The sequence below is a fragment of the Atractosteus spatula genome, chromosome 10 (assembly GCF_055471065.1).
Source record: "Atractosteus spatula isolate fAtrSpa1 chromosome 10, fAtrSpa1.hap1, whole genome shotgun sequence".
NCBI classification, from domain to species: Eukaryota; Metazoa; Chordata; class Actinopteri; order Semionotiformes; family Lepisosteidae; genus Atractosteus; species Atractosteus spatula.
This window is the reverse complement of record NC_142715.1, coordinates 19776869-19792366: the sequence shown is the minus strand read 5'-3', so window position 1 is coordinate 19792366 and position 15498 is coordinate 19776869. Positions and strand designations below refer to the sequence as shown.

Genomic DNA, 15498 nt, shown 5'->3' with positions numbered 1-15498 from the left:
AGATTTCTCACTTGAGTAAGGTCTTTATTTCAAAATTGCGAGCCCTGCTGCCACTTCGCAAAGTGCAACCAGAGACTCAATTTGTTACAAGCAGTACAGGGTTTTTATAAGACGTTGCGCTGTAAAAAAGCTCAGCGCTTTGTCCCTTCTAAAACTTCCCCTTTCCCTAAGAGAAAACAGATTACATCAAAAAGCGAGAGAAGAAGTACTAGATATGTTATTCAAAGCTTATCAGTTACTTTCAGCTAATTCTAACGACCCAGACAGCATATATTGTTTTGGTACATTGTCTTCTAAAGTAACCTAAACAGTGTACTTTGTTGACGCACTGTTTTCTAAAATTCTGCACGTACTGTAGCACAGCAATTACATCCTTGAAATATATTATCTAAAACCCCCAATATATTTTTTTGCAAAGCTCTCTACATTTTAAGAATCAATTTACTTATTAGATTTCCACTTCAAGACTTGTTCGGCTGGCGTTCTGGGAGTCGCGTTTTTCAGAATTGTATTGAGATCGTTTTCCACAGAGCTCAGATGTCAAAGCACAGCAGCAGCTCTCCACAGCGATCCTCTATAACGCCCTTTCTCCCGCAGCTCCGTCCTCATTGGAAGGAAGCAAGAGTGAAAGGCTGAAGTGAAATAGAGCGGGGACAAAGGCTGTGAAGAGAGACAACGTGCGAAGAAGAGAAAAACGCAAGGGAAAAAAAGCAGTGTCGTAAAAGAGGTGACAGAGCTGTCCTCTCTATAAGAAGGGTGCCAGTGAATGTTCCTCTCGTTTATGGCCACACCCCCTTGAGCTCGTTTGATCTTGAAAGCTAAGCAGAAACGGGCCTTGTTAGTACTTGGATGGGAGACTGCCTGGGAATACCAGCTGCTGTAAGCTTTTAAGCGCAGGAGGCGCCCTATCCCCGCTCGCTCGCTTATTCCCCTTTTCACACGTGCAGTGCGGCTTTTCCGTCTGTTTATTTGTCAGCTTTGGCGAGACACGGGTGCTTGTGTATTACCGTGAGCGTTTTTTATTCTGATCATGAACAGTTTTACAAGTCCGCAAAGGATCGAGGAAAGGTTTATCGCCAGCTGAAAAGAGACACAGCGCTTCGGCTGTGGAGACTTGTTCGCCTGGCGTTCTGGGAGTCGTGTTTTTCAGAATTGTATTGAGATCCTTTTCCACAGAGCTCAGATGTCAAAGCACAGCAGCAGCTCTCCACAGCGATCCTCTTTAGCGCCCTTTATCCCGCAGCTCCGTCCTCGTTGGAAGGAAGCAAGAGTGAAAGGCTGAAGTGAAATAGAGCAGGGACGAAGGCAGTGAAGAGAGAGAACGTGGGAAGAAGAGAAAAACGCAAGGGAAAAAAAGCAGCGTCGTAAAAGAGGTGACGGAGCTGTCCTCTCTATAAGAAGGGTGCCATTGAGCCCTGCTTTTGCTTACGGCCACACCCCCTTGAGCACGCCTGATCTCGGAAGCTAAGCAGGGACGGGCCTGGTTAGTACTTGGATGGGAGACCGCCTGGGAATACGAGGTGCTGTAAGCTTTTAAGCGCAGGAGGCGCCCTATCCCCGCTCGCTCGCTCATTCCCCTGTTCACACGTGCAGTGCGGCTTTTTGGCTTTTTATTTGTCAGCTTTGGTGAGACACAGGTGCTTGTGTATTAGCATGAGCGTTTTTTATTCTTATCATGAACCTTATATACTGTATCTCCACATCCCATAACCTTTAACGGCAGGTGCCTGGGTGTGGACATGTTGTGATGTAATATTTATTTTTAAAGTAAACATTTTAGTAAAGTCTGTTATATTGTTAAAATCTATAAGCATTATAAATATCAATTTTTGCTCGTGCTTATAAGTTATCGCTGCTAAATGTGTCTTATTCAATTATTTTAACACTTTTATGACCTATCCACTAAAATATAAAGACCCGCCCTACAATGCTCTTCTCAAAAGATAAAATAAGTTTTACATTTTTTGATTCAATGTAATTTCTTTTCTAGAGAAACACACATCATTTGAGGCTTGGGTTGCATGTTAATATTTTTAAGGTTTAAAGACTTTACGTTCACGTTACGTGGAAAATCATTTCAAACTTTTGAAAAGTTGTTGAGAATTTGTCATTGAAATAAGCTGACATATTTTAATTCAACGTTATTACTTTTCACTCTCGATAAAACACGTGTGATTTTGGGGCGGGGGGATATGGTGGGGCGTTCTAAAACATCACAACCATTTGAAAAATGTCTTGAGCTATGTAGGCATGGTTACAAATTTGGAGTTTATGCTTAAATTAGCCGACTTGCCGGTTTTGAAGTGTGACACCTGAGCTGTCAGGCCCCGATATTGACTGCTGCGAAGATGGCTTCTTTGAGTACTGAATCATCGGATTCCTCTGCTATGCAAACTGAAGAAGTAGGTTGCTAAAATATTTTTTCTGATAGTGGAATTGTTGTTTCAATCTGCGTTTAGCGTATTTCGTTTTCAACACTTTGTCTTCTTTTTAGCAAAAGCTGACCCAGCACTCAGTGGTGTGTGATAGTGGCTGTCATGTGAACTCTGACAGTGATTCAGGTGTTGGGGGTCCGTCAACGACTGATGAAGAGTTGCTACAAATGGTAAATATTAAACCACAGCAAGTTCGAAGCGAACGAAAAACTCTAACACAAAAGAGACATTACAATTGTAAATATTTTAGGTAAAAAGCATGCCTATTTATTTTGTTAAGCCTTCCTTTTCTTTTTTCCTTTAATAGAATAACGAAGAGGTCGACGCATCAATCTTCAAACTACCATCAAGCTTGAATGTTTCATGTCTGTTCATGTGTGCTCGCCAAAATGTGATTAATGATGATGTTCAACCTAGTTTAGCTAACGATGGCTCTATGAGCCTGATGCTATGGATCAGATTGTAAAGTCGGTGGTATGTTGCACCTTCAACCATTGTTTAAAGGGGGTTGTGGTTGATGAATGCGCAGCCTGTTTGATTAATCATCCAAGTCAACGGGGTCACACATGCCTAGTTGTCGGGTGCGCGGATGGGTACTGTGGTGTCTCCGGGGGAAAGTTTATGTAAATGAAAGTAGTACTCACACCACACTTTTCTTTCCTGAGTTTCGTGGCGTTTCTTCCTCCAACTATCTTCCAAATACAGTCCGTAATCCGTTCCCTTAATCCTGATCCGATCCGAGTTCCAAAAGTCCGTAATAAAGCCAATCCGCGATGTATCCTTATTCAGTGTCCATAATCCAAAAACCATAAACCTTTTCTCCTTTCAGTAGTCCGTTATTCCTTAGCCCGATCTTTAACATACACCTCTTTCCTCTCTTTTCCTCCAAACCGCATTCACCTTATCGGCTTCCGCCCTGTTCACTGCCTCTGGGGCACTTATATTTCGGTTCCTGATGCGGCTCAGCTGTGTCTCATTGTTTCTCAGGGTAGACCCTTTCCATTTACCGGTCAGCTGATTCTTTTTGGCAGCCATTTTGCTAAGGTCCATATCTAGTATTTTAAGTAGGTCATTCCGAAAATACCTGTTATGAATGACCCTTCCCCTGGTCATGTTACAGTACAAAGATGTGTTGTTTGCCGCATTAGAAATTTATAAGTGTCTCAGTTTAGCCCGAATTTTATCGGCTGTTCTGTACATCACCAGTGGCCTGGGTGCCTATACTTTTACAGATGATACTGAGCGGAGTATAAAGCACTTGCTGAGAAAAATAATTGACGACCGCTCGCCATATGAGTATGTACGCTCCTTACTTGTAAAGGTAGATGGAAAAATACTACACGTGACTTTTGGTGCGTTGCAAAACTTATTTTATACTTATTTATACTTATTTTTACAGAAAAGAAAAAAGATCTATATAAAACCAGGGCTGTGAAATACTCGCAATGTGAATAGAGCTTTCACTCTGTTTTACAGACACAGGTGTGCCATCGTGAGAAGAATGAAAAATTTCGAATGTATACGTAAGAATTCTTACAAAAAGTGCTTTACACTCTTCTTTCTGCAAAGCTTGAAATGAAAATCAATTAACTGAATGCTAATGTCCTTGAATTTGTTAAAGAGATAGATGTGCATGTAAAGAACATGAGTGAAATTGCTGCGATTCTGATGTTTTCAGATCAGAAACTGAAGCCTGGCGGATTCAGCGGTGTGTATTCCAAAATACAACGGATTTTACATAGAACCTGTGGTAACACCTTCCCTCTGATCACTCAGGCTAATTTTTTTGCTCTGTTAGGGTCGCCCAGTTCGGTGTTCACGGCTATAGAAATGGCGAGAGAAAGGGCGTTATGAATGCTTTTTCAGATTCTGCTGAGTTTCTGAACAATGTTGGGGCGATAGCGACAACTAATTTTCTGCACCAACATTTAATTGGCGATTGCAAGTAGTAGTCTGTAATGTGTGTGAAAAGTTTAAAAGTGTATACTGGGATGTTTCTGTAATTTAAAACCTACTGATGAAATAAAGTGGTTCACATTTCACATGCTATTTGTCCTAAAGTGTCTTTCTGTGACACTTTAGTCAGTCAGTGTGTGTGTGTGTGTGTGTGTGTGTGTGTGTGTGTGTGTGTGTGTGCTCACATCCCAGAAACTCGCGGCCCTCACCAGACTTCCCACACCGCCGATTCCCTAGGGTTATAATAGATTGCATTCAATCCTGCAGCAGACATGATCACCTTCCATCCCTCGTCGCTAATACACGCTTTCACACACTTATTTATAAATCGAAGGGGATGCGGTGGTGGGCATTTGGACCCTGAGGCCTGGGGCTGCTCGGGGTGGAAGGCGGGACAACAACACTCATTATGACACACCATTGGCTCTGGAGGGGGCGGGACATCTGCCCATGGCGGCCTCCCATTGGCTGAAAAAGGGGGCGTGGTACCTGTCAAAAAGTTTGATGAAAGGTGTTGCTTAATTCTACTCCCTCGGTGCTTCCCTACCACCCTAACCCAATTTCTATCCCCAGGACCATCATTAACAATGACTACATTTTACAGGACGATCCCTCCATTGGTACTCTTTTTTCCGACCGCCCAATCATCTCTTATCGCTGACCACCACATAAGCTTCTTGTTCACAGCTCCCTCGCACTCAGCACCTTCCCCTGCAATAGCACTCGCTGCATCACTTCCAAATACATATCTAACGACATTCAGGGCATCACAGGACAATTCCGGATAACCCTGACAACATCCTGTATCTCATTTACTGTATCTCTTGCAAAAAATGCCCAGCTATCTACATTTGGGAAACCGAAAGGAGACTAGGGAGAATGCTTCAGAGAACATATTAGGGCTGGGAAGGTTAAAGATTTCTCCAAGCCCATAGTTTTTCTTTTCACCTCAAATAGCCAGGATCTCTCAATGACTGACTTATTTTAATGTAATCTTCTCTATTCTCTTGCAGGTTTTGACTTCACACCTTTCTTCACCTCTCTCCATTTTGCACTTCCTGAGTGGCCTCTCTGCTGCTCCTGCCTCCTCCCCTCTCCCAGCTTTTGTTCTTCTGTGCTATTTAATCTTTGTAATCTGCCCTGTCTTTCTCACACTTGAAGAAGGCTTCACAGCCAAAACATTGAGTTTTCTCTCTTCTCTTTTCAATATGGAATAAACCTATTACTTGTTCCTTTGCAGACTACACATGCTGACATAGTTTAGTTCAGGTGGGTAACTGCTTCAATATACATTTGTAAATGTCAACTTAAAACTGTAAAAATAGTAAGATTGTAACTCCACTTTAAAACGTGGCAAGAAATAGACACATGGCAGGCTACACCCTGGAAAGGACACCAGTCCATCCCAGGGAAAAGATATAAAAAATAAACATATAGGCAGCACATATCAAGCCTTACAAGAAATCATTAACACCCTCAACACACACCACAGGTCCATTAAACTCAAATACACCAAGCATGGTAGCCTGATAGACCTCCTAAACACCACCACATACAAGGTTTCTTCCTTCAACAACACAGACAAACTGGACATCAAGGTATTTTTCAAAGACACATTCACACGGCTTACTGCACAAGGATAGCTTCCACCCAAAACATAATTTAAAAGGACTGGTAAAATCACAACTCCTACACTTCCACAAAATCTGTACACAACAACAAGACTTTGAGGAAGCCAAATACACACTCTTCCAAGCTTTATGCCAGAGAAGATACACACAAAGTTTCCTCAAAAATATGGCACAAACATTTCTAAATAGAAAAACTCCAGATGACAGAAAATATCCCTCAACACATCATATTCTCAACTCACCATAAAAACCAACCAAAAACCATGATATTAGAGAACACAAACATACTGAGGGAGCACAAAATCATATCTGCACACAGAAAAAAACAAAAACCTTCAGCATTAATTAGTCCAAAGCAAGCTAAAACCTGTACACAACAGATCATATACACCAAGAGCCAAACATTTCATAACAGAAAACAACGATCCAAAACAACAAAACTAAAGAAATCTTCCAGTTGCAAAGGGCACTCTCAGAAAACATCAATAACGCCATCTACAGCATCCAGTGCAAAAAGTGCGGGGTGACCTATGTGGGGGGAACGGGTAACTCCATCCGAACCCAGCTGACATAACACAGGTACATCAGGAACCACGGGACTGGAAAGCAACCCCAACTGGACAGAGATAGAAAGAAAGAAAAAGGAAAGGGAGTGGATCAAAAGACTTAATACTATCTTTACACAAGACCTGAACATCAGAAAAACCGGGAGGGTTTTAGTCATTGGAAGGAGAGTGCTCTCCTTGTCCCAGATGGTCCCCTCTCGGATAAAATCTGGGAGAAGGAGCTTTGTTCCCCTCTCCTAACTAGCCATATCCTACAGGGACTGGAACTCTTCACCATACTAACACGCAACAAACATAAGAATAACTGAAATAACTGAGAAAATAATCTCTCCACTACTGCAGTTGCTTCTTTGAGAGTTTCTTCAAATCTTTCAACAGAACATCAATATCGAGGGATATTGACAGTAAAATCATACGGATTTGGGTTTTCTTTTGATCGAAATTGTATTAAAATTCGAGCCTAAAGTAAAGTATTATACAACTTTCACAGTTGTATAATACTTTCCCCTGCATCCTAAGATAAAAAATTCTAAATACCACAAAGTTACAATATATGGAATAGCATTTATTTTTAAATGTATTTTACAATTTGCATTTATTTAGAGCTACATATAGTGCTAGGTAAAGATAACATTGGTAATATTGATGGAGTAGAAATGTAAGATGAATTTATGAGCTAAAAGTCATAAAAAGCCTCCTGTAACAGCTACTTTTCACCAGAAGAGGATGGTTTTGTGTTTTTAGCTATTGTACATAAATGGTATGTCCGAGAAAATCATGTTTATCCATTGAATTTGGTCTTTGAATGGCTGGCGGGAGAAAACATTTTTACTCCCGTTGCACCCTCAGTTGAAATATTTTAAAATTACAACGCACTTCCACGCGTCATGATACCACTCAAACTGAAGACAGTTTGACCCCCCCCAGCATTGTCCAAGGCAGAAATGTGAAGAAGCGTGTTAAGGTCAACGGTAGTGTGGCTGAGCATTGTAAGTAGCTGAATTTTTTTTAAGCTCCACTCCGGAGTCTTGGGTTTAAATCCCAGTACTCCCGTATATCCCGGTTTTAAGACGTTTTTTCCTCTGATTTGTAATATGATCAGTAAAAGCGTTTTTTGTTAGTCTCTCGAGAGGATGTGCAAGGAGTTTAGAGATAGACTTTCTAAAAGAGAGGCTGTCAGCTATCAAGGCAGAAAATATGTTTTGTTTTCTCAACAGAAATGCTTTTTGGCACTTTCAGTTTTACATAGGGAACAGCGTCTACCGAGATCACTATGAGCCAGGGCACACGGTAGTGTTCTGGCAAGTACATTTAATATTGGCTGTGATTGCGAGCTCTTTTATCTGTGAAACTTTTACTTCTTCACGCCGAATCATCGGCAGGGGTAAAGCTAAATCTTTGCGCATAGCGCTCATTCAAAAATACTTTGTCCATGTTCAAAAGTGATCAGGGGATTCACTTTATGCTTTCACAAAGCACACCTTACACGAAAGATTTAACTGGGGAATTGATTGCGCGTTTTGATGTTGTTCCTCTGGTTGCCTTGGTTACAAATCTGAACGTTCTTTGACGTTCTGCTAGAGTATCCACTGGGTGGGCTTTATCAATTGGCTCGGATAGGTCATCAGTGCTCTGTCTCGGGAAAATAATCAGCACTGTCGTTCTTCCTGTTTGTATGGCCGTCTTTTAAAGCATATAAAATCACGAGTTCATTGATTTCTCCAAATAACGATACATTTTAACCCTGCAGTAAGCATTCCTTCAATTCAATAGTTTTACTCCGAGAAAAAAGCAGCACAATATATAAAGAGATGATATTCAAAGTTTTCAACGTTCTTATTGGAAACAAGGAGATACGCTGTAGCAGTGCGACTCCAACAGATGCTCCTTAAGAGTCTTGAGGTTTAAGCCAGCTCCTTAGAGCGCTCGGCCGCGTTACTCTCAACAGCGGTTTTATAACGCGTGGAAACGACCGCAACTTCGTTTTCTCAGATGCTTTCTCTCACGTGGTGAAATCTCGACCTCTTTGGCATCTCTGGCTTTAGTTCTTCTGTAGAGCAGGCTTTCACACCTCTGCTTATAGTGCCCTTGAAGTCATTTTATTTTTTACAGGAAGACGCATTCCCTAACGATCTCTCCTGTTTTAGAAATGCTTCATAAGGCGTGTTTGATTCAACGGACAAATAGTATACTAATTGTACAATGCAGATCTATGCGGCATTCGTACTGGATTTGACTGGGATTCTGAAATACTTCTTGCAAAGGTATTCAGACTTTCTTGAACCTATAATAAAAACACAGACCTGAAACTCCCTACCTTCCAATCTTTGATGTTGCTGTCCTTAAACTCGGACGTGATGTTCTGCAGACGTGTGCATAATGTCCTGTTTTCTTACAGTGTAGACATTTTGCTGTTCACGATCCGCATTCATCTGCTTTGTGCGTTGTTAGTCCACACCTGTAACATGTAATGTCAGCCGTCCCCTGTTCTTCTATATCTCTAGCATGACTGCATCCTGCTGCTCAGCTTTTGTTTGTGAAGTTTGAGCGAGCGCCCCGTTCAGTGACACTTTGTCACTGTGGTCAGAAAGCATTCTTGATTCTGCTTGAGCTGCTTCATGAATTCTAGCGACTGTAAGAGCTCTTTCTAAAGTCAGCCCTTCCTCCTGCAGCAATTTATAGTCTCTTATGTGCACATTTTTCCACAAGTTGATCTCTTAACATGTCAGTTTCCAATACTCCAAAGTCACAAGATTTAGCCAGATCTCTTAGTGCAGTCACAAAAGCATCAACAGATTCGTCCTGAGACTTTGTTCTCTGCCTAAATTTATGCCGTCCCAAAACCACATTTCTCCGCGGTGTAAAGTAAGCGTCTAAGGCAGCTACGGTCTGTTCATATGTACCTTTTTCTCCAGGGAGGTTAGCGAAAATCCGCTGCACGGGAGCCCCGATACAGTGCAGTAATGTAGCACGTCTCACGGCATCCTGAGCTTCTGTAGACCCACTGGCTATTTAAAAAAATCTGTACGACTCCATCCATATCTTGTATTCCGTATACAAATCTGGAGCTCCGAGGTTCAGTAGAAGCGGTGGAAAAAGCTGGACATAAGCAAAGCTTCTCGGCGCGGCGCCCATATCTTCCATGGCGCAAGCTAAACGAAAAGTCCGAAAATTCAGAAGTTCGTTTCTACCAGCAAGAGAACTAAAATCTGCAGTGTTCTGCTCGCTTTGAGTCAGTCAAGCACTCATCTCTCGTCGCCATAAATGTTGTGTATCTTAATAAAGAGACGTTTTTATATTATTTTAACTAGTTTATTAACTACACAGATCATGCCCTTACACCTTATATTCCTGCCTTCTACTCTCTCGTTCTGTTGTCTCGCGATGTCTACTCACTATACTACATTCAGCATGACTTCTTGTTGCAGTTGAGCTCAAAGCTGGAGATGATCTCCATATTCTACCGCAGTAACTAGTCCGAAACGTAGTACACAGTACACACTTTTTTAAGTTAAATCAGGTTGTTAAAAAATTAAACCAGCGCCCTGTCACAGAAACGTACCCCAGTCTCCCGCGCAACAAGCGGGGGTACTCAGCACTATACTAACGAGGAGTGCTTGTCTGCAGCTGAGCGTCAGCAGTCATTTCCTCATTTCCAAAGACTTTTTCACCTGCTCTCTGCTTTTAAAGACGGTCATAAAAGCTCAACAAGTAATTCATGTCAGTTTGAAGTCTGTTTCTGTTGTCTCAGCTCTTGATAAAGAAAAGCCGTGCGTGGGAGACTCCCTCTCTGAAGAAGTTTGCGGTCACCCTGCGAGGGAGAAGAGCCATCAATCACTGAGGCAACTACTGAGACAGTTAACATTAAACACGTGAAATGCGAGATGTTGTAATTTTTTTCCCGCTTAAGGCTTCTATCGTTTCTACTCTAACGAGAAAGACCTCTTTATTAGAAGTGAGATTTTAACAAACATCTCCAGGGTTAACTGCGACCTGAACGCAACGCCTTAGACCACCAGCCATCTTGCCTGTGGTACTTATAATGAAGTATATTGTAACGCCCTCGCCTGGTGGTGAGGAGGAAGCGCCCCTAGGCGCTCGTAGTACCGCGGGGCATGCTGGGAGTGGTAGCCGGGGAGAGTATGAGGGTCAGCACGATGACCAGCGGCTGACCCTACCTGTGTAAATAATGTCCTAGTAATTCGAGTGCCCTGTGTAGAATGTAACGCAACGGGGGCTCCGGCGGGCGCCCTTGCCGCATCTGGTCGGCCCCATCCCGACTGAGGCTCGAACCCGGGACTTCCGCGTCTCTCTGCAGCGACCTAGCCCCGTGAGCTAAAGAGAGATCTCTCTACAGCCCAGTAGCTGTAGTCCTGCTATCACAGGGAAGGGCGGTGACGTCACCTGCTCTGGTACGCCGGCTCTTACACAGTACCTGACGGCCGTAAGCGTTACAATATATTTTATTTCTTTCTACTCGCTGATAAGAAAAAAAGTGAAATTATGTAATTAGGGATATGTCTTTTTTTCATGGGGAAAACTAGCCCGAGCAAATGTAAAGTTTAGAGCAGCGCTCAATAAAAATGATCAGAAACCGAAAGCGCTTCTTATGCGGGTCAGTATATTCCGATACCACTGGTTCTGCAGAAGAAATAAGAAAAGCCGAACTGAAAGCACTGTGTTGCCATTACGGGTACTCTGTCTGGAGCTGCTTTAAGATCTACTCTCACCGTGTTGCCATTAAGGCTACCTAGTTAAAAAAAACTAATCGTCACCTTTTTGAACGTGATTATTAGACACCCGTTAAATCTCAACCGAGGTTTCTTGAGAGATCGTTCAGCGAGCGAGTAATAAAAAACTACTTCACTTCCAACCTCTGCTGTCACTGTAAACTCGGACGTGATGTTCTGCAGATGTGCAGTGTGCCTTTCCTCTTGTCGTATTCAGGAGTACTCACTGTGTGAGCTCCTCACTGCGTGTTCTGTACTCTACTTTGATTTAATTTAGATGATTACGTGGAGTAGAGTGACAAGATCTACTTGAACATTTTCGGTTTGTGAAATGAAACACTAAATACACTACTGTAAATACAAGTAATGGACATTTAAAATAACCACAGTACAGCTAGAAGAGTGAAAGATAAAAGACTATTTATAATGACATTCACAACAGACTTAAGAACAGCACAACCGCCCGAACAGGGACTTGAACCCTGGGCCCTCAGATTAAAAGTCTAACGCTCTACCGACTGAGCTATCCGGGCTCTAAAACAAAGTCGACCCTGTCGGGATCCTCGGGATTCTGCCTTGATATTAAGCTTAGGGAGCCTGTCTTTTAGAAATTATTTTTCTTAACACCTTGCACAGCCTCCCGACAGACTAACAAATATTTTTTGAAGAAAGTGGCTCACACACCGGAAGACACTAACGTTTATTTACGGTAGAGTATGTGAATAACAGTTTAACCGAAAAAGTTTGTAATTGTGATTTTGTTAAAATTCAATAAATCGTCTATCAACAGTTAGAAATTATTAAGAAATTGTTTTATTTCAAAAACTGTAAGACAATTAGGAGAGTTTATAGGTCATATCCGTCGCTTATGTTCTTTTAACTCTAGCGTTCAGGATCCAAACCCAGGTGCGGACGGTTGTGTTTCTTGAATCTCTTGTAATCATCAAAAGTCGATGTGTAGTCCTTCAGTACTTTCTCGAGTTGTGCCATGGAAATTTTATACGATCAATACTTGTCATGCTCTTTTGCATTTTCCTTAACAAACGGAAAAAGTTTAAAGTGTGTTTATGGCTGTGCTTCACATCTACTTGAAAGCATTTGTAACACTATAGGAGACGTAGTGAGGAGCTCGTGAAGCTTTCAGTTTAGTGCGGAGTTCAGGAGGATTCGCTCGCTGAATGATCTCTCAGGAAATCCCGGGTGAGATTCAACAGGTGTTTTCTGCAACAGCCACGACAAGTGTGAAGCAATCTCTGGATTTCCTGAATTTGAACTAGTTCAAATAATTTAGGATTTAACAGAACTAAATGAGGTACATTTAAAACAGCAGCGCAACTCTGCAGCACGTCGAGTGTGCCTGCATTTAATTGTGTAAACCTGGCTCTCTCTGAACACGAGCAAAGAGTTCTCACTCAACGGAAGATTACGATGTGAGTACTGTAATATAAAGCACCTGGAGATCTCATACATGCGACCTCATACATGCGAAGCATGCGCTCTACCACTGAGCTACATCCCCGATTGAAAAGTGAATGGAACAAACTTAGAGATGTGCAGATGCTCACTGATCACAATCCACCGCTCACGAAGAATGCCTGCAGTTTCCCACTTTCGCGTTTCCTCTACTACAGAGTTAATTCATGGGAATGAAGAAATAAGGAAGGAAAAATAATCGCATTGAAGCTTCAAGAGACTGGGCACAAATTAATCTATTATTTTTGTATCCAGTCACACGTGCGACGGTGGTTAATTCCCAGACGGGGGAGTGCTTTTTTTCTACCTCCTTACTCGACTGTCTTTCAATTCTGTTTTATTTGAAAGCTTTTTGCATCTATTAAGTGCTCTTGATTAAACTATGCATAGAAAAACAGCACTACTGATGATTTTCATGGACCGATGCACACTTGTTCTGTACAACTCGAGTGATAAAGCCCTGTCTGCAAATATTGTAGAAGAACATAAAAGGGTGAAACAACGCCCCAACCACAGGAATGGTAACAGGAAGGATCGTGTTCTTATTTGATGAGTCCTTTTGAGATGTCTTGTCAATGCACACAGGCGTTAGAGCTGAATAATTTACTTTTAGTGGTGTTTTTAAACAAAGATGGAACATGTTATTTCTATACCAGGAAGAAAGGAGCAGACTTTAACTTTAAGAGGCAAAAACGACACCTTATCAAAGCTTATATAAATTAAAATGACATCACAACAAAAGAGTGGAGCCTTGAGTGAATAAAATTAGTTTTCATTGGACGTCTGTGTCTCCATAACTTTGTAGGTGAGAGAGAGAATTGTGATAATTTGCAGGTGCTTCTCGGAAGTGCGTTGGTAGTACAAGCGCCTTCCAAATAACTGAGTCGGGTTTGAATCCGCCAGTACAAACCCAAATCTTTTCAAGATAATTTGTGGTCCCCTAACACATCTTTTGAAACACTACAACAGGTAACACCCCGTGTGAAACATCATGAACATCTGTTAAAGCCTGAGTTTTACATACTCTAATATAAATAAACGTTAGTGTCTTCCGGTGTGTGAGCCAATTTCTCCAAAAAATATTCGTTAGTCTGTCGGGAGGCTGTGCAAGGTGTTAAGAAATAGAATTTCTAAAAGACAGGCTCCCTAAGCTTAACATCAAGGCAGAAAAAATGCTGTTTTCTCTACAGAAATGCTCTTTAAATTTCAGCACTGTTGCAACTCCCTTTATAAAGGGTGTGCACACGTATACAACCAAGGCATTGAAAGTTTTTTTTTTAATTATTGTTCCAAAAACTGTTCCATTTGTTTTCTTTTTAATGTTGTTGATTAAAAGATTTAATTAAATGTGAAAAAAATCTGAATGTGAAAAAAGGTCAAAATGTTATTGAAAAAAATCAGTAATGTGAGGAAAGATGGATTGTGGGAGTCCCTTAACTACCCATGTCATGCTGTATTTCTCACTCATTCTACTGGGAGTGGTGCCGTCGCTTCTGGATAAAGTCTGTCAGTGGTCATTCCAGACGGGTCAGGTATGACTGCTCTTCGGCACAAGAGACACGTGACTTGCGAGGATCCCGACAGTGTCGACTTCGTTTCGGAGCCCGGATAGCTCAGTCGGTAGAGCATCAGACTTTTAATCTGAGGGCCCAGGGTTCAAGTCCCTGTTCGGGCGGTTGTGCTGTTCTTAAGTCTATTGTGAATGTCATTCTGAATAGTCTTTTATCTTTCACTCTTCTAGCTGTACTGTGGTTATTTTAAATATCCATTACTTGTATTTACAGTAGTGTATTTAGTGTTTCATTTCACAAACCGAAAATGTTCAAGTAGATCTTGTCACTCTACTCCACGAAATCATCTAAATTAAATCACAGTAGTGTACAGAACACGCAGTGAGGAGCTCACACAGTGAGTACTCTTGAATACGACAAGAGGGAAGGTACACTGCACATTTGCAGAACATCACGTCCGAGTTTACAGTGACAGTGAGGTTGGAAGCGAAGTAGTTTTTTATTACTCGCTCGCTGAACGATCTCTCAAGAAACCTCGGTTGAGATTTAACGGGTGTCTAATAATCACGTTCAAAAGGGTGACGATAAGTTTTTTTTAACTAGGTAGCCTTAATGGCAACACAGTGTGAGTAATCTTAAAGCAGCTGCAGATGGAGTAGCCGTAATGGCAACACAGTGCTTTGAGTTTGGCTTTTCTTATTTCGTCTACAGAACCAGTGGTCTCGGAATATACTGATCCGCATAAGAAGCGCTTTCGGTTTCTGATCATTTTTATTGAGCGCTGCTCTAAACTTTACATTTGCTCGGGCTAGTTTTCCCCATGAAAAAAAGACATATCCCTAATTACATGATTTCACTTTTTTTCTTATCAACGAGTAGAAAGAAATAAAATATATACTTCATTATAAGTACCACAGGCAAGATGGCTGGTGGTCTAAGGCGTTGCGTTCAGGTTGCAGTTACCCCTGGAGACGTTTGGTAAAATCTCACTTCTAATAAAGAGGTCTTCCTCGTTAGAGTAGAAACGATAGAAGCCTTAAGCGGGAAAACAAATCACAACATCTCGCATTTCACGTGTTTAATGTTAACTGTCTCAGTGGTTGCCTCGGTGATTGATGGCTCTTCTCCCTTGCAGGGTGACGGCAAACTTCTTCAGAGAGGGAGTCTCCCACGCACGGCTTTTCTTTATCAAGAGC

At 41.7% G+C, this 15498-nt stretch overlaps 2 non-coding genes and 1 pseudogene across 2 annotated transcripts; 2 read left to right on the top strand and 1 right to left on the bottom strand.

Annotated features, from left to right (window-relative positions):
• Positions 1–1423: 1423 nt before the first annotated feature.
• LOC148825682 (5S ribosomal RNA) lies at positions 1424–1532 on the top strand (annotated as a pseudogene).
• Positions 1533–11778: 10246 nt separating this feature from the next.
• Positions 11779–11851, bottom strand: trnak-uuu (transfer RNA lysine (anticodon UUU)). Its single transcript has one exon. It is a non-coding gene; the product is annotated as a tRNA-Lys (tRNA).
• A 2542-nt stretch (positions 11852–14393) lies between these two features.
• trnak-uuu (transfer RNA lysine (anticodon UUU)) lies at positions 14394–14466 on the top strand. Its single transcript has one exon. It is a non-coding gene; the product is annotated as a tRNA-Lys (tRNA).
• The last annotated feature ends 1032 nt before the right edge of the window (positions 14467–15498 follow it).